Here is a 19,975-nt window from a genome sequence, read left to right on the forward strand (position 1 = left end):
CTCAGTGCTCAAACTCAACCCAATTACGAGTCATCTCTGCGATACGGCTTTACGCAGTAGGCCTGGCCGCTTTAACGCTTGTGATGTTTCAATGCAATGGCGCACTACAAGTGTTAATAAATGACAAGAAGAGTGCTAGGCGTCATCTAACCTAAGGCACTCTCCAGGATCCCTTCGAAAGATTGGCTGCGCTAGGGTCTGATTAGATTAGATTAGAAAGATACCAACTGAAAATAAAATTGTATCATGGGAAGTTGCGAATTATGGATTTGTAAGATTTCTTCACAAATCACAACTTTTCATGATACATTAATGATTCTGGATGAAATTTTTACGAACAGTATTTTTCAGGCAAAAACCTGAACCTGTCTTGATTTTTTATGTTTCTGGATGATATTTTTTCGCACCATTTTTTTTCAGGAAAAAGCAGAATTGGCCATGATTATTTCATGTTCCTGGATGATATTTTTCGGTACCATGACATGATATTTTTAAGTTCAAAATGACAACTTGGTTTGATATTTTTTTGATGTTTCGTAGAGTAACTCATGTTACATTTTATGTTTCTACATCTCTTATGTAGATGAATGAATGATGAGATGTAGAAACATAAAATGTAACATGAGTTACTCTACGAAACATCAAAAAAATATCAAACCAAGTTGTCATTTTGAACTTAAAAATATCATGTCATGGTACCGAAAAATATCATCCAGGAACATGAAATAATCATGGCCAATTCTGCTTTTTCCTAAAAAAATTGGTGCGAAAAATATCATCCAGAAACATAAAAATCAAGACAGGTTCAGGTTTTGCCTGAAAAACTGTTCGTAAAAATTTCATCCAGAATCATTAATGTATCATGAAAGGTTGTGATTTGTGAAGAAATCTTACAAATCCATATTTCGCAACTTCCCATGATACAATTTTATTTTCAGATGGTATCTTTCGAAGGAAAACTTAAAAGGGCTTATTTTTAAGCAAAAGTCCATCGCACTATCTGAACTGAGTACACCCTTACCAAAAAACATGATTTTCTGAGTTCAATATCTCACTTTTCATACGATTTTTTGAGTTCAACCCATATAACGATTTTTAAGCTTGTAGTACCTGAAATCAAAAAAATCGTATGAAAAGTGAGATATTGAACTCAGAAAACCATGATTTTTAGTGAGGGTGTAAGCCCAATACACTGTTTACAAAAATAGTCGGAAAAAGAGAGAGAGGCGTAACATGCGCGCACAGTGAAAGCGTACTGTGAAAAAAACATTGCGTATAAATTGAATTAATTATCAACATTGATATTTAAATTGAATCGATTTATATATTGAGTTTTTCCCATTAATATTCATTTTATATTAATTCCACAAAACTCAGTAACGATGTGTACTTTTTAAGGGACACCAGTTTTATCTATTTTTTGAAAGTTTTGTTAATAACATTCAATCAATCAGTTATTAAAATGATGTACACAGAAAAAAAGTTGAATTTTGGAACGTTGAAAATTTGGTATGTTGAAAATTACCTCTTTTTTGACATATATTACATAAAAAATGTTTAAAAATGTGAACCTGATGAATATTCATCAATAACTGATGAAAATTGGGTACTAAAGCCCTATGTCAATTTTTATGTACAACGGTAAAAAACACGATAAAAAACCATTTCTGATCACTTTTTTTCATTTTAATGCAAATTTTTTTTTTGACAAGACAACATTTTTCCGATGGATCAACTATGGTCCCCTTGGAACGAGCTGTCAAGTAGAAGCTTTTCTGTCAAGAAGGACCGCGAGGTTAATTTTTCAAAATTGATTTAAAAATCCATTTTAAACTCTTTGTGCTCGTACAAAGGGTCATTGTACTCAGAAAAATAAGCTTTATCGCTGTAAACAATGATATCAGCAATCTAAGCTTCATTTTAGGACCCAATTCATCATTTTCTGTGGTAAAACTAATCATTTATTTTGCCACAACATCTGTCACCATTCCCTGATGAATATTACCATCATTTTTTTCTGTGTACTGAAAGTCAACAATATTTTTAAATGTAAAAAATATTTGAAGAGATTTATTAAATATTTAAATAAAATTTCACTTTATTTGATATTGCAAGTTACATAGATCATCAGTTTTTCAATGTAATATAAACAACTTTTTGTTGGCAAAAGTTACATTGACTTTAACATAATCTACTTCTAAAAAAATCTATTTATAAACATAAAAACGATTCATGTCCAAATTCTTTAAAACACTGACATAATAAAAGCAAATCAAATATTGAAGAAAGGTGATGTTCTTTCTTTAGTTGAATTATTTGCTCAAAACCAAAATCTTTCTTTGAATTAAACAGTTTCTTAAAGTACTCCTCATCTCTGTTTAGGCGCGCAATTACTATACCAATATAATACTGCAACAACGTGAAATTTAAAAAAATCTCTTTACGAGAACGTCTTTTGAAAATATTGAAACAATAATTCGCACAAAATATTCTAGTAACTTCCCAGAAAAAGATTTTCGAAGCATTGATTTGGTTTGAAAAAAATATATTTGCAAAAGTAACAAAATGAAGTTTGAACAGTGATAGGTTCACTTTAAAATAATATTTTCGTACATACCTGGTTAATCCTCTTCAAATCCATTCAACCAAAGCACGGTTGCATCGCAGCTAATTTGTCTAATTAAACAAAATGCCAGATGCTGAATGTCCCGAAACATGCCCAGGTTGTGGTCCTGTTAAAGAAAACAAAACACAAAGTATCAATTTTCAAACAGAATTTCCAGGGTTTTTTTTATCAAATAATCCAATATGATATAATAAAAAAAAATAGAAAAGGAAAGCAAATAATACTTATCTGAGTCAAAAAACCGTTGAAATACTTCTTCCTACTAAGTATTTCGAACCAGCTTGTACCATCGATTCAGATGGACTCCACTTTCCACCTTCACCGGGAAACTGCTCGCGAGTCGCCCAATAGATTACCTCCTCCGAAATAACCAGAGAAAGGTTCTTCCTTCTGTCACGGACACCCCTAAAGGATAGAAGCAATGTCACATTGTCACGTCCTTGCCCCTGCCACACACTCACAAAAATCAATTAAAAACGTAAACAAACCCCAAAGCACAGTCACATGAACAATCACAGGCCGCAGCCAGCACCAACGCGAATTTGTCAGTTTTTTTCTCGCTCACCCCCTCCGGAAACACCAAGAAAGTTTCATCCAGTTGTAATCACCCGTTCACCAAGAATACGTCAAACGTAAACAAACACACACGCACACAATCGCGCATTCGCGAAAACAATGTTCCCCACAAATCAGGATTCCAATCACGCGACACAAAATCAAAACAAACTTTACCAGCTGTGTTTTCCTTCACCGAGAACTCCCGTGTCCTGTCAAATTCACCGAAATAGTTCCGGCGTTGATCCGTGTCAAGACAGCACCTGCAGGAGGAGGAGGAGGAAGGAGCCCAAGTGACATTGAGGGCAAGAGGATTCCTCTTCTGGGTGCAGCTGCTTGGCCTGAACATTCCTTGCATCCGCCAAGACTGAGCGGAACTTTTTCTTCGCTCCCAGCAGCCAAAACAGAAGCAATCACTTAACCAAAATATATCGCGGCTCCCGAACTCAACGGAACGAACGAACACACACTCCCTCCGCCACAGAACGTACTCACAACCCGCGGCGATTCGCGGACTACAATTTATCCGCGGAAAACTACTGCGCGAAAACGTAAACAAACCAGCCCGCCACGAACGCAAAAGCTGTCTGTCTGCCTGTCACGACATGTCTCGCGCGTTGCGTGCGAGCAGTGAACGAAAGAAGAGAGAAGAGAGAGAGAGAGAGTGAGCGCGTGGGCTCATTTTTGCGCTTTGCGATGAAATTTTATTTGCGGTAAAATACTTTTAATGTGATTAGTTTAACTAGTGTATTTAAAGTCGGGGGGCAGAAAATCGCATCTTAGGAAGAACACAAAAATAACATGGACTGTTTTTGTGAACATGACATGATTTTTGTGTGTTCCAAAAACTAAAAAATTGGCCGCCGAAATTCATGATACTTTTTATGTTTCTAAACAGTGTATCATCAAATGTTTTATTTTCATTTCTATTTGATATTTTTGGACTTAGCAGAATTTCAAAAATTAATTTATTTGGGACTTTGAAAAAATTTGGACCCGTTTATCATAAGATGATATTTTGATGTTTGATCAAGTTTTCGCTGGACTTAGGAAAATTTCGAAAGCCAATTTATTTTGGGACTTAGAAAAAAATCGAAAACTCCATCATGAGATGATATTTTATAGTTTTATCTTGTTTTCGTTGGACTTAGCAAAATTTCGAATGCCCAATTATTTTGGGACTTAGAAAAAAAAACCGACCTGTCAATTATGAGATGATACAATTATTTTTCATCATGTTTTCGTTGGACTTAGCAAAATTTTCACTCCTCCGCAAACTGCCAGTTTAATTAATGGAAATTTTTATTGAGTTTTTTTTCACTTTAATTTACTTTAAATACACTAGTTAAACTAATCACATTAAAATTATTTTACCGCACATAAAATTTCATCGAAAAGCGCCAAAATTAGCCCACGCGCTCACTCTTTCTCTCTCTTCTCTCTTCTTTCGTTCACTGCCCGCACGCAACGCGCGAGACATGTCGTGACAGGAATCGGCAATCGGCAGACAGACAGCTGCGTTCGTGGCGGGCTGGTTTGTTTACGTTTTCGCGCAGTAGTTTTCCGCGGATAAATTGTAGTCCGCGAATCGCCGCGGGTTGTGAGTACGTTCTGTGGCCGAGGGAGTGTGTGTTCGTTCGGTCCGTGGCGTTCGGGAGCTGCGATATATTGTAGTTAAGTGATTGCTTCTGTTTTGGTGGCTGTGGGGTGAAGAAAAAGTTCCGCTCAGTGTTGGCGGATGCAAGGAAGCAAGCAGCTGTCCCCAGAAGAGGAATCCTCTTGCCCTCAATGTCACTTGGCCTCCTTCCTCGTCCTCCTCCTGCAGGTGCTGGCTTGACACGGATCAACGCCGGAACTATTTCGGTGAATTTGACAGGACACGGGAGTTCTCGGTGAAGGAAAACACAGCTGGTTAAGTTTGTTTTGATTTTGTGTCGCGTGATTGGAATCCTGATTTGTGGGGGAACATTGTTTTCGCGAATGCGCGATTGTGTGCGAGTGTGTTTGTTTACTGTCGTGATCCGGACACGCCAGTTTTGTTTTCGGACAAATATGTTTTAAGCCGTTTTTCGGACGAATTTAAAACGCGTGTTTCCGTGCCAAAACGTACAACAAGACTCCTTTATTTTCCAACCTTGATTCTCACGCTCTCATTTTCTCATCTCTCTTTTAACCTCTCTCATAAATGCTCACGCTTTCCAACACAATCAAAAACATGAACTCTACTGTAATTTGCTCTCTTTTTATCCTGCTCTAGACTTCTACTGCCTTTGCATGCCTACAAACACAATCAAAAATTCTAATTTAGCTGTACCTGCACTCATTCCCTACATTCTCCCTCTCCTCTACTCTATGTTAATATTTTTAACTAATAAATCTGTTCTATAAGGCATGGAAAAATACATAATATATTTTTTTCTTTTCTTGGTAGGAAAAGCCCGTCCGCATAAAAACCTACATCTTTTCGAAAACATTATAATATTTACAATCCATTCTTCTTCAAGACTCGTTGTACAACATTTTCCGTACGATGATAGATTCTAGTGCCACATCCGTCCGTCTTGTTACTCATAGTTTTATCTGAAACGATACAAAAGACTGTAGTATATTTTGGATTGATTATACAATCGATACTCAAATGTATTGCCTCCAGTTGGATTTGTCAAATATTTCCACGTCCATCTTGGTTCCATCCTACATTTTCCTTGGAACGAGCTGTGGAGAAATGAAAAGAAAACCTCAAACCCGCATGGCTTGACATGTGTTATCTTCTTTGCTATAATTTTTAAAATATCTTTATCTTTGAATAATTATCACAACAAATCAAAAAAACTTGAGCTAAAGCTAAAATGTAATGGCAAGCATTTATTTTCTTCAGTAATGCTTCAAACTAAACTAAACTTCTCACATTCTTTTCAACTAAATTTAAAATTCCAACTTTCCCCTCTTAATCTAAGCTACCCGCCTTATTCAAAATGTTTATGTTTGCAATCCTGCAATCAGATTATATTTTACAAATCAAACTTCAAAAATATTTTATAACAAATACGTTAATAAAATCACTCCACTTAATCAAAGTTTTCCACAACACAAGAAAGTTAGATACGTTCAACAAATCAAACAAACCCTCAACTGATATTTTTAAAACCATATTTCTAAAATGCTTTTCCAACTGACAATGTTAAAAAAATAGAAATCAGCACAAGTTTCATTTGCGTTACCAAATTTTTCGAAGTTTATTCACATTAGCCATATTTTGAAATCTCAAATTAAATTATTTAATCAAAACTTCAAATATTCTAGCTTAATTGAAAAAAACTAATACATTCAATATTCAGATTTTACTCCGCTTTAAGATTTTTTTCAAATGTTTTATGTTTTCAGAAATGTAGCCAAAATAAAAAAATTAACTAAACCTAAATACAAAGTTCTCAAACACAAACTATCACAACAACTAACAATTTTCTCCTCTTATCCAAGTCTCTCGCTTTTTCCACATAATCCTTGCTTGCAGACAATAAAAACGCCAAAGCTTCTTTCTCATTCCCCACTTGATTCATGATGTCAGAAATTCAATCAATAGTTTTAACTTTACAGACTATATTTCAGTTCTTTTTCAGTAATAAATTCAGACTTCAAAAAATGTTTCCCGACTAGCCCAACATTATTTATTTTGCCCAATTGTCCAGAGATTCAATCATATGCTAAAATTTATATCGATTAGATTACGTTTTGTCCAATATTTAAAATTATTTTCCAACTAGCAAAAACACAAGCAATCATATACTCAAATTATATTTTACAAGCAAAATTTCTAAAAAAATGACAATAAATTCACAATTAAAAATATGGTTTGAATTAGGAAAGCAACCAATAACGTAGACTTTATTTAACTTTTACCCATTACTCATATTTCCAGAATCTCAATCAACAATAGGGCAACCAAGAAGGTTAGAGCTGCCAGAAATAAATGAATTAATAACAATCAACATTTCAAATTACATTTTACAACACAAACTTTATAAAAATTCAACTAGCACAAACAGTTTTCACTTTATCTAAGCTTCCTTCATTATTTACACTATCCTTGTCTTCAGCATTTATATCAAAAGCTCAAGATATTTTTAACTGGCAAATGCAGCTAATATGCATACGGTTTACCTTTATAATGTTTTGTTAGTTATTGAACTTGGAATATAAACAACAAGAAAAAACTGCTAAAACCGGTGGTATTCAAACTAACACCTTTGAATTGTTGGTCTGAGATGCTAAACAGGTTTATGCCATTAAGGTTTAAACCAATCCGCAGTGATGGAATAGTATCGCAAGTTTTGATATAATCAAATAAAATTTCCTTTCGGGGTAACCCTCATCATCTTCTCGGCAAAAGAATTTGTTCTCTCAGGAAAACATCATCCTCTCTGGGAAATCATTATCCTCTCGGGGAAACATACTCCTCTCAGGGAAGCATAATCCTCTCGGGGAAAGCATCATCCTCTAAGGGAAGCTTCATTCTCTCAGGGAAATCATTATCCTCTCAGGGAAAACCTCATCCTCTCAGGGAAGCATACTCCTCTCAGGGAAGCATAATCCTCTCGGGGAAAGCATCATCCTCTCGGGGAAGCTTTGAAACTAATGACTTTGGTCAGTTATCAAGGACGGCTAGCTCAGTCCTTTCCAGGACAAAAGACCATCAACTCAAAGGTAGTTGTAGACCAAAGCTACTGACTACTCATCACTCAGGGTCGGCACGAACTACTAGGCGGATTCAGGTAAATACGGATAGGGTAGTAAAATTCACAGAACCACACTTTTCAACTTAAAACGAGTAATTTTATTGAACTGTGTATTTGTGTGTGAGTGTGGGCGTGTAAAACAAACTCCCGGACAACGTACCGTACTGCTGCAGCTGGTCCTCGGGCTGAACGCCTTCGGCGTTACCTCTACGATGGCCGGTCACAGGAGCGCCCTCGACTGTGCCGCCGGAACTCCCAGGGGGGGGGGGGGGGTCGTTGCAGCCACGTAACGGTTGTAGGCTGTTGTTGTTTCCGGAACGCTTGAGCTGCTGGGCTGGGAACCGCGGTCGGATGTCGAGCGAGCGTTGCTGGACTTCCGCGCGGGCAGGCGTCTTCCCTCTTTGGCGAATCGGCAAGCCCCGGAGTCCACCGATGTGGGCTCGCCGAGAGGGGAACCTCCTTGGCGATTATGGCGCGTTCCGCGCCAGAGGTTTAGGGGTCTTTGACGATTAAATGTAGGCAACGGCACCGCCGCGCTTACAAGCCTAGATTGACCAGATCCCGTGTGTCGTTGAGGTCCAACGGATTGACTTCCGCCGGGCACTTCCTCCAGGAAAGCGTAGCGAGTGCAGCACAGGACGACACTGACACTCAAGGACACTCAACCGAACACACGGACGCCTGAAGATTAAAAGAGACCGATCTTTGGGATCGGCGAGCCAGGTAGACTTCTCCCTCCTATTTTCCCTGGAGGAAAAACCACCATTTTCCATCCCACCCATTGTGTGCCGTCTCGACGCGACGCCGCCAAGAACGGTCTTATTCGCAGCGGTACGAAAATCCCTTCGCTGCTTTGTAGGGTGTGATGTTGTGTGTTGGGGAATTAAATTAAAAAGTGAAGGTTCGTTCAAGAATTGTAACCAACGGTTACACTATCCACCACCCCGGTGAAAAAAATGTGAAAGCACGACGAGGTTTCGCATTTTTTTACATTGATGCTTTCCATAACCGCCGTCGGCTTCTACTAGAATCGTGGGTGTGGACAAATAAACCTACAATTCTCAGGTACACTATCATTAAGACGCGCGAGATCATGAACCTCCACAAAACATTCCAAAAATACATAATAAACAATCAAAACATTCACTATATACAACAAATTAAAATAATAAATTAACGAAGAAACATTAAAAATAAATCAAAATAAAAGTTTAAAATCATCCCGAAAGTTTGGGTAGACAACTCTATTTTGTTGCTGGCCAGCATAATAAACACGTGCAAAAGTCTGTACAAATTAGATCACATTCGATCGTGAGGGGTGAATCAACAAAAAGTTGACCCCTGCAGCAAACTGTCTCTGCAGATAACAGATGCCAAAACGTCACTACTGTCACATCGCCGAACTGTCAGCGCATGTTTACATCTGCGTGATTCATCAGTTCGGGCGACAATTTTTCAATCGCGCGAGTAGTATTCTCGGCGTTTTTACTTGTTTTTGGACAATATCTTGAGGTAAGTACCATGGTATTAGTAAACAATACAACGAAGAACATCTTCGTATAATTTTCCATTAATTTTTCAGCGCATTTAAGCCTGTGAATGGTGGGACATTTTGCTGCCAGTGCGCACTCTTCCCGAGGAAGAGTGGACTGCAGAAACTCCCAAAAATCCCGGGATTTACCATGAAGCCATCTTGACGGCGCAAGAGACAACAGGTAAGCTAGCGACACATTAAAATCGATTTAAAAGAACGATCGTCAATGAACGTCCCTAAGTGGTGATTTAGGTATCGTAACCACTTTAATTTTTGACCAACCTTGGTCTGGCACTGCGGCCGTTGGTCAGTCCCCTCACTGTCGCTCTACGGACGGTGCTCGGACGGAGGGCACTTCGGATAACCCCTTCGTCGTCCACCGAGCCGCCAGCGCAGCTATGGACTGCCAACTTAGGTGTGCTTTGTGAGCAATAGCGACACCTACTAATTATGCTCCTTTTACGACTGGGAACTTAATCTATCAGTCTTTCGAGCAAACAATTGACAAATTCACAACATAAAAATAAATAAATTTTCACAACACAATACATTCATAGTACGGTTTAAATTTATAAATTTCTTTTTCTTTTTATTTACAGGTGACCATCATCAACACATTCCCGGAACGGTTCACTGGGTCTTCGGGACGAACCAACAGAGAGTTCCGAGGATAAAAATAATCCCTCGCCAACTTCTGCGGTCAATCGGCCCTCGGTCAGCGACACCGGTTCCGGAAAGGAAGACTTCTGGACCTGTAAATTACATTCAATAAAGTTGTTCAATTGATTCGTCCACTAACTCCATCAGAGAGAAGTCCGGATTAATCTTAAGCAAGTCCGAAACCTTCTTCTTCATCATTAAGAGCTGTGGGTTTATTTCCTCAAGAGTTCCGTCCAACATTCCTTGGAATATTCTTCGTACTTTCTTGATTTCCGATTCTATTTCCTTGTTTCGTTTCGCAGGTTCAAATTCCGTAAGTTCCGTCGGTTCTGATTTATGCTTTTTATGTCGCGCCTTATGCTTCACTACGGAAGCTTCGGCGGACTTCGGTCGATTCCCCGGCGAACTTCCGTAGGCCGAGTCAGACGACCTCACTATCTCTTTCTGTTTCCGAATCGTGGTGCCGCCGATCCTCCTGGAGGACGGGCCGACACAGAAGGTCACCGTCTTCGGATGGGTCTTCCTCTCTCGGGTCTTGTTACCGGAGACCGAACCTCTGTTCGGCTGTTCATTTTCCACGGCCACAGCACTCGGAACCACCAACCTCTCGGTGTGTTGCCGTTCTGTGACCGGTTCTTTGGCTGACTTAGCCTGGGTGTGCCGAGAGGACACCACTTCAAGCACCGCGCTCAACTCCCGGAGAAACGTTTGCATGGCCCGGCTAATCTTCACGATATCTGCCGGTACCAATTCTCCGTTCCCCCGAAGCTGCTCGCAGAACTCCAAACTAAATGTCAGGTCATTAATCACCGAATTGATCGGGTAGTTCTGATGGCCGGGAGCAACGGGACAAGGCATCGCGGACAGTCCTTCGACGTCCGAGCAATCCGCGTCGTACTCCACTTCTTGCCATTCCACTTTGTTCGTCAAATTCGTCATGATCGTGTATTGTTTTTTTCTCGTCATTGTGTGTGATTTTGTTCGACCAGCGCGCAGCGTAATAGTCGTCAATTTTTAATTATCTCTCATCATCAATCCGGGGATGGGTAATTGTGCATTGTGTTGTCTTGTTATTGTGCTCAGGTGTATGTGAGGGTTCACGATCTTAATGTTTTATGTTTCATGTTCATTTCAATCGGCTCGCGACAAACACAAATTGCCCAAAACCACTAATTTTTCGTTGCTTTCAACGGTTATGAAAAGTATTGCGTAGGGGCAATAACTCTCAATCGTTTTAAGCCCTTTTGGGGGGGCACTAACACAAATTTTCCACAGGGGAGGGATAGTGTGCAGATGGAGAAAGCCGTACTGAAAGTACGGATCCCTGCCACCTCCCGAAGGAAAAATCCTTAGATTTTTAACCCGCCGGTAAACCTGAATCGCTTTTCGCTGAACTTTCCGCTAGGAAGCCAATTGAAACTAATGACTTTGGTCAGTTATCAAGGACGGCTAGCTCAGTCCTTTCCAGGACAAAAGACCATCAACTCAAAGGTAGTTGTAGACCAAAGCTACTGACTACTCATCACTCAGGGTCGGCACGAACTACTAGGCGGATTCAGGTAAATACGGATAGGGTAGTGAAAATCACAGAACCACACTTTTCAACTTAAAACGAGTAATTTTATTGAACTGTGTATTTGTGTGTGAGTGTGGGCGTGTAAAACAAACTCCCGGACAACGTACCGTACTGCTGCAGCTGGTCCTCGGGCTGAACGCCTTCGGCGTTACCTCTACGATGGCCGGTCACAGGAGCGCCCTCGACTGTGCCGCCGGAACTCCCAGGGGGGGGGGGGGGTCGTTGCAGCCACGTAACGGTTGTAGGCTGTTGTTGTTTCCGGAACGCTTGAGCTGCTGGGCTGGGAACCGCGGTCAGATGTCGAGCGAGCGTTGCTGGACTTCCGCGCGGGCAGGCGTCTTCCCTCTTTGGCGAATCGGCAAGCCCCGGAGTCCACCGATGTGGGCTCGCCGAGAGGGGAACCTCCTTGGCGATTATGGCGCGTTCCGCGCCAGAGGTTTAGGGGTCTTTGACGATTAAATGTAGGCAACGGCACCGCCGCGCTTACAAGCCTAGATTGACCAGATCCCGTGTGTCGTTGAGGTCCAACGGATTGACTTCCGCCGGGCACTTCCTCCAGGAAAGCGTAGCGAGTGCAGCACAGGACGACACTGACACTCAAGGACACTCAACCGAACACACGGACGCCTGAAGATTAAAAGAGACCGATCTTTGGGATCGGCGAGCCAGGTAGACTTCTCCCTCCTATTTTCCCTGGAGGGAAAAACCACCATTTTCCATCCCACCCATTGTGTGCCGTCTCGACGCGACGCCGCCAAGAACGGTCTTATTCGCAGCGGTACGAAAATCCCTTCGCTGCTTTGTAGGGTGTGATGTTGTGTGTTGGGGAATTAAATTAAAAAGTGAAGGTTCGTTCAAGAATTGTAACCAACGGTTACAGCTTCATTCTCTCAAGGAAAACATTATCCTCTCGGGGAAAACCTCATCCTCTCAGGGAAGCATAATTCTTTCGGGGAAAGCATCATCCTCTCGGGGAAGCATCATTCTCTAAGGGAAATCATTATCCTCTCGGGAAAACATACCCCTCTCTAGGAAACATAATCCTCTCGTGGAATCATCATCCACTCAGGGAAGTATCATCCTCTCGGGGAAAGCAAAACCCTCTCAGGGAAATCATTATCATCTCGAGAAAATTTGCAAGCTTTCTTCTCTTGGAAGGTCCTTTCAGTCATGCTGAAATCATCTCTTTCTATTATTTACACGTGTGAACTCCCGAGTGACAAGTACGTGTTAGTTCACTTTTCTAGTTAACAACACTGGTGTACTCAACGGGACTCACTGGTACGTGATCATAATGTCAGAGTGGCCATTTCCATCTGCAGGGTTTCCTCTCGAGGAAGGTCATTTCAGTCATGCTGAAATCATCTCTTTCTATTATTTACACGTGTGAACTCCCGAGTGACAAGTACGTGTTAGTTTACTGTTCTAGTTAACAACACTGGTGTACTTAACGGGACTCACTGGTACGTGATCACAATGTAAGAGTGGCCATTTTCATCTGCAGGGTTTCCTCTCGAGGAAGGTCATTTCAGTCATGCTGAAATCATCTCTTTCTATTATTTACACGTGTGAACTCCCGAGTGACAAGTACGTGTTAGTTCACTTTTCTAGTTAACAACACTGGTGTACTCAACGAGAATCACTGGTACGCGATCACAATGTCAGAGTGGCCATTTTCATCTGCAGGGTTTCCTCTCGAGGAAGGTCATTTCAGTCATGCTGAAATCATCTCTTTCTATTATTTACACGTGTGAACTCCCGAGTGACAAGTACGTGTTAGTTCACTTTTCTAGTTAACAACACTGGTGTACTCAACGAGAATCACTGGTACGCGATCACAATGTCAGAGTGGCCATTTTCATCTGCAGGGTTTCCTCTCGAGGAAGGTCATTTCAGTCATGCTGAAATCATCTCTTTCTATTATTTACACGTGTGAACTCTCGAGTGACAAGTACGTGTTAGTTTACTGTTCTAGTTAACAACATGTGTACTTAACGGAACTCACTGGTACGTGATCACAATGTAAGAGTGGCCATTTTCATCTGCAGGGTTTCCTCTCGAGGAAGGTCATTTCAGTCATGCTGAAATCATCTCTTTCTATTATTTACACGTGTGAACTCCCGAGTGACAAGTACGTGTTAGTTCACTTTTCTAGTTAACAACACTGGTGTACTCAACGAGACTCACTGGTACGCGATCATAATGTCAGAGTGACCATTTTCATTTGCAGGGTTTCCTCTCGAGGAAGGTCATTTCAGTCATGCTGAAATCATCTCTTTCTATTATTTACACGTGTGAACTCCCGAGTGACAAGTACGTGTTAGTTTACTGTTCTAGTTAACAACACTGGTGTACTCAACGGGACTCACTGGTACGTGATCACAATGTAAGAGTGGCCATTTTCATCTGCAGGGTTTCCTCTCGAGGAAGGTCATTTCAGTCATGCTGAAATCATCTCTTTCTATTATTTACACGTGTGAACTCCCGAGTGACAAGTACGTGTTAGTTTACTGTTCTAGTTAACAACACTGGTGTACTTAACGGGACTCACTGGTACGCGATCACAATGTCAGAGTGGCCATTTTCATCTGCAGGGTTTCCTCTCGGGGATGGCTCTTTCAGTCATGCTGAAATCATCTCTTACTATTATTTACACGTGTGAACTCCCGAGTGACAAGTACGTGTTAGTTCACTTTTCTAGTTAACAACACTGGTGTACTCAACGAGAATCACTGGTACGCGATCACAATCCATTTGTATCTGTCAACATCCCACAACTTCACTTTACCCTCGCATGGAACTACAGCTCTAATTTCTATCATCCAAGTTCTGCCCTCGTAGGGGTCTCAAACTTAAAAAAATAAGCAGTTCACTCTACCCTCACAGGGGACTCAAGTTCAAAACCCCAACATTCTCATTAACTTTCCAATCATCCGCTCCGAGGAGTCTCTCTAAGAGGATAACCTCTGAATAAGCTTTAAATATCATCATTTTTGTTTCCCTCTCATGAAACTCAAGCTCCCAACATCCACTACTTACAATCAATGAAAAACACGCTATTTCTTTCCAGGAGACCCAACACCCAAATCCAGGGGTGTGTTTGATGGGCTTGAGCTAGGTAGATGCGCATTTGGCTGAGGGCGCCTACAGTGCATATATGATTTTTAGGGCGCTGACAGTCACTAACTGATATGTGAGGCGCTTATAGTGGAAACGTATTTTTAAACTTAAAAATAAAACAAAATCCTAAAGTACCTAAACATACACATGGTTCTTGGTGGTTAATAAACAAAGCGTAGATTAAATTAAAAATTAAAAAAAAATTATGGTAAATTTACCTATTTTAACAAAGTAGTACATATATAACTTAAGTTTAATTTTTGGGATTAAAGATTACTATTTTTGCATAAATTTTATTTTTGGTACGATTTCTGCTGATATTTTTTTTCTGTGATTTTGAATCAATATTATTAGAAATTAAAAAAAGTCTTGTCGCAAAAAGAACGATACACGCCTGTGAATCCGTTGCCGAAACCGCAAGGTTTAAGAGGGCTAGATTATAAGGTGTTACGTCGATTCAACATTATCAGAAATAAAAGTTATTTTATGTTTTTGATTTTTTTCATTCAAAAATGTAAGCACCTTCCCGCAAATTTATTTTAGGAAAACATAATAAAAGAATTTCAAAAATTCTTTAACGGTTAGTAAGGTAATTCGCTTGGCTAAACACTTGCTTGAAAGTGTCAAAGATTTCAAGAACCTATAGGTTTGAAAACATTATTTAGTAAACTTCAAATATAAGATCAAAACAGACAAACAGTGACTTTTGCCCTTAACATACACAAACTTCACATTATTTTTGAAAATTCATAAAATTGACTCTAAACCTAGTCGTAAACCCTTTCTTTGTCCCGTCCTACTCGATAATGAAAATGCCCATCCCCCAACAAATAAAAATGTTTTGTCTGCAGCGTGGAAAAACGCAACCCATTGCAATGAAACAATAGAATCTTTTAGTTATTTAAAATTTTTAAGGTCGCACCTATCATAAAAGATAACTCTATCTACACGTAATTAAATTTGATCCATTTTGGAATTGATAATAAAAACTGACTCTCACGTATTCAATCCAGAAGTCAGAATTATATATTATCAGGGTATCCAGATCCACGGTAAGTTTCGGAGAACAAATCTAAGATAAAAGTGAATATTTTTTATCGATTTTAATGTATATTTCTATGGAAAAATCACATGAAATTGATAGAAACACGTACATTCATATTTATCAAATTTGTCATGAACATGCCTGGAATGACTTGAACGGGACCATCCATAAACCACGTGGTCACTTTAGGAGGGTATGGTGATTGTCCACGATCCATACAAAAAGTTTTTTTGTATGGACAATTGTCCACAAGGGGAGGAGGGTGGTGGAGGTAACAGATTCCCAAAAAGTGTCCACGTGGTTTATGGATGGTCCCAACTTGAAAATAACATATAAAAATCCTTATTCAGCTATCCGAAAAACACAATTACTTAATAAGGAAAGGAGGCAGAATTCTTAAAATAAAGGAATTTCGTACTTTTTTTATTTCAGTGTATGGCTTTTGAACTTTAACTTTGCAATCAAATCGGAGAAAAAAGATTGACTAGCTCTCAATAGAATAATCTGATGCGATTTAGTATTACATAAAGCGTCCAATTTCCCAGGGTTACAAAATTCCCGGGAAACGGTAAATTTTAAATTTATCCAAAATTGTTCTTATATTGGTTCTGGTTAATATTCTTTAACAAAATTGTATAAAATAGCAACATAAATGATCAAATTAAGTGCGAGGGTCAATTAATGTCTTAACTTCTTGCAAAAACATTTTCAAGAAAATATATTGATATTCTAAATCTATAGACTATTTCTAAATTTACTAGTATTTTTTTTTGCAGTGATATTTTTCCAATCACAGTCTTTTGACGGCGAGTAAAATGAATCCATGCTTCAAAACCATAACATTGCTATACATTATGGTTCTGTGAACAGTTTGAGAGAATATGATAAAGAATAATATTGAGCCGACGTTGAAATGAAAATAAAAAATAATGAAGAAAATATGGATTTGTTGGCAAATCTTTTTTCTTGAACAAATCTTACTTCTTTGAGCTCATAAATAAATAGATAAGCATTGGATTCACCTTAAATATCAGCTTTTTCACTTGAAATATCATTTTCATAAAATCACCTTCTACATAATACGGAGTAGTTTTTAATGATTCAGCTTAATAAATGATTTCGTCTAAAAGAATTTTCATAGCAATAAAAGAAGTTCAGTTCATATTAAATCTCTTACGCCCTTGTTAGCTCAAGTTTTTTTCTTGATATTAAACTGTTAACACTTTTTAACAAATTTGCCATTTTTTTATTTGGAATGACCCTCTCTGAGACATCAATTGATATTTTTTCAATTTTCATCCAATTTGGCCATGGTAAACAAAACCGTAAAAAAAACATAATTTGATCTTGGCAGAACAGGATACCTAAGTTTCAAAGGATATAACAACAATTTTTGTTTAAAAAGCTAACCAGAATTATAATAGTTAATTTTCATTTCATAATATCGTAATTTTTGTTGCTCAACGAATAAACAAGATCCCAGTTGTGAAAGCTTCAGAAACTAATATTTTTGAAATATTTATACTTTGATATGAAATTTTCAGGCGAACTGAATGGTTATAAGAACAATAAATCGAAATGAATAAAATAAAATTAAGTTTTTCATTACTATTTTTTGAAAATTTAAAAATGTGCCAAAAAGTTAAGAAAATTATGAAACTATATTATGTGCAATTATCGTTACTATTAACGGCATTGCTTTATTGAGACAAAAATTGATATCAAAATTTTATTTAATTTCTTTAAAAATAAATATGAGCATTCAAAATGTCTCAGTTAACGCTTCCTATTGTGTAACTAAGCGAAATTCGCATATCTCAGCTAGTAACGAACAAATACTGATATTTTATTATGAGAACTTGTTCCGAAAATTGTTCTTAGAGATCTAATTGATAAAGTCTAGATTATACAAAGTGGAATCAAATTAGATAATTTAGAAGAATATGTGCAATTTGCATAGATTATGTATATGTATTAGGATGTAACAAAAATTACATTTTGGCGGACATTCAGAGGTTTGTTCCGGTGGTCATACTGAGCTCAAATTCCAAATATGAGCTTGATTGGATGTAACAGGAGCTGGTGCTTTGCATTTGAATTTTAAATGGGATTTAACCCGTAAAAGATTTTTTTCAAAATGTAATTTTTAAGGCACTTGGCCACTGAAGCGCTTATTTTCAACATCACTGGCGTGTAGGCCCGATTCTTGCACATCTTTTGGTATATATAACATTGATTTTGGGGCACCCCGGAGCTCGGTACAGACCTTAAAAGTTTGGCATTTTTTCGAAAAATCGATCCCAGTATAATCAAATAGTGTCTCGGACGCCGCGAGATGCGACGTATATCTTTTTTACGATTCAGTAGCCAAAGTGCTTAAAAAATATAATAAGCATATTGTTTCAATCAATTTTCAGTGACTTTCCAAAAAAAAAATCTTATAAGATCGTTATAAAATTCTGAGATTCTTAGAAGAAGTTGCACTTGGCGCTAAATATTATATTTCAATTTAACCCTCAAAATTTCGGGAAATAGACTTTCTTACAAGGTGCAAAATATCAGACCTACCTTATTTATCTAGGAGAACTCTAAATAATCACACCGTGTACATTGTACACTGTATGACTTAATAAAATCAAACTATGTTTCATTTCCCATATCAGTTCTCGATCTATAAAGTAAACGAAATCATTTAGTAAAGTCCTCTACTAGAATAAAGTTGCCACATAGAGCGATTTATTTTGAGTCCCTATCACTTCGAAAAAACTTTAACCAGAAGCGAAGATCTCTTTCATCAAAAAATAAAACAGCAATAAAAAAATTAATATTAATGGTACTGATTTCAAAAGTATTCTTTTTTTCAAAGCTTCGGGGTAAATGTTCCGAAAAACTCTACCCGTCAAAAATCATCCTCTGTTAGAGGATTCAAAGAGTAAGTCAGCCTACACAAGTCATCTGTTGGAAACATGTTGACAAAGCGATGCATAAGGTTTGCATGCCCTGTGAGGCTGTTGCTGCGAAGTGGTTGTTCAAGAATGCTACACCGTTAAATACTGTAAGCACAGAATTAAAGGATGAATAGCACGTATTTACAATATGAAAGATGATAATGTTCTCATAAACATTGATGATCGTGCCAAAAAATAAAACGCATTACGCAAATGAATGACGAATTAGATTTTGCGCACTTCCAAACAAATAAAAATAAATCAATGCGATTGTGCTTTTAAAACGAGCTCCAACATTTTTACCAATTCGGAGTATCGATTCACCTGAAGGGTAGGCTTACTCCTTCAATCTGAGAAAGTCATTTGAAATCATTGGTCTAAATTTGATACATTTTGGTGAGCGAGTCGGCTTCTCTCGCTCTTGGGGAAACATATAGTTGCGTGCGCACAACAACCAAAAATCATTTAGTCAAATAAAAAAAACAACCAAACCACAAAAAGAAACTTATGCATCGCAAGAGTGACAAAGCTAAATTTAAATAAAACAAACAACAAACCATCGCGCAGCGATCGCGCATCGACTTAGCGACTTTGCGACTGACTGCGACAGCACTACCTTGGAACATTGAAATGTTTGGTTGACTTTCCAGAAAGAGTGCATATGACTTGAAAAAAAGAAAAGGGCGCTTCAAAATTGAGCCAAGAAATTGGTGAAACTTGGTGCAAGCCCTTTTATGGTCAAAAATATCGTTTAACTTGAATATTTTTCCTTAAAAATAATTAAATTTAAGCAAACAGCTAAGTAGATGTCATCTACTCAAATCTACCCATAAGCACACCCCTGTTCAATTTTTTTCAGCCATAAGGGCGCCTCCAGTCAAATTTTCATATTGAGAAGTTTAATAATTTTTTTAAGTCGTAGGGCGCCTCCAGTCAAATTTTCATATTGAGAATTTCAATACATTTTTTTAAGTCGTAGGGGCGCCTCCAGTCAAATTTTCATATTGAGAATTTCAATACATTTTTTTAAGTCGTAGGGGCGCCTCCAGTCAAATTTTCATATTGAGAAGTTTAATAATTTTTTTTAAGTCGTAGGGGCGCCTCCAGTCAAATTTTCATATTGAGAATTTCAATACATTTTTTTAAGTCGTAGGGGCGCCTCCAGTCAAATTTTC

At 38.4% G+C, this 19,975-nt stretch overlaps 1 long non-coding RNA gene across 1 annotated transcript; it reads left to right on the top strand.

The window, feature by feature from the left end:
• The first annotated feature begins 9,333 nt into the window (after positions 1–9,333).
• LOC119765165 lies at positions 9,334–10,252 on the top strand. The gene is made up of 3 exons (XR_005276535.1): positions 9,334–9,429; positions 9,500–9,632; positions 10,051–10,252. It is a non-coding gene; the product is annotated as an uncharacterized LOC119765165 (long non-coding RNA).
• The last annotated feature ends 9,723 nt before the right edge of the window (positions 10,253–19,975 follow it).

This window comes from Culex quinquefasciatus, chromosome 1 (assembly GCF_015732765.1).
Source record: "Culex quinquefasciatus strain JHB chromosome 1, VPISU_Cqui_1.0_pri_paternal, whole genome shotgun sequence".
Taxonomy (NCBI): domain Eukaryota; kingdom Metazoa; phylum Arthropoda; class Insecta; order Diptera; family Culicidae; genus Culex; species Culex quinquefasciatus.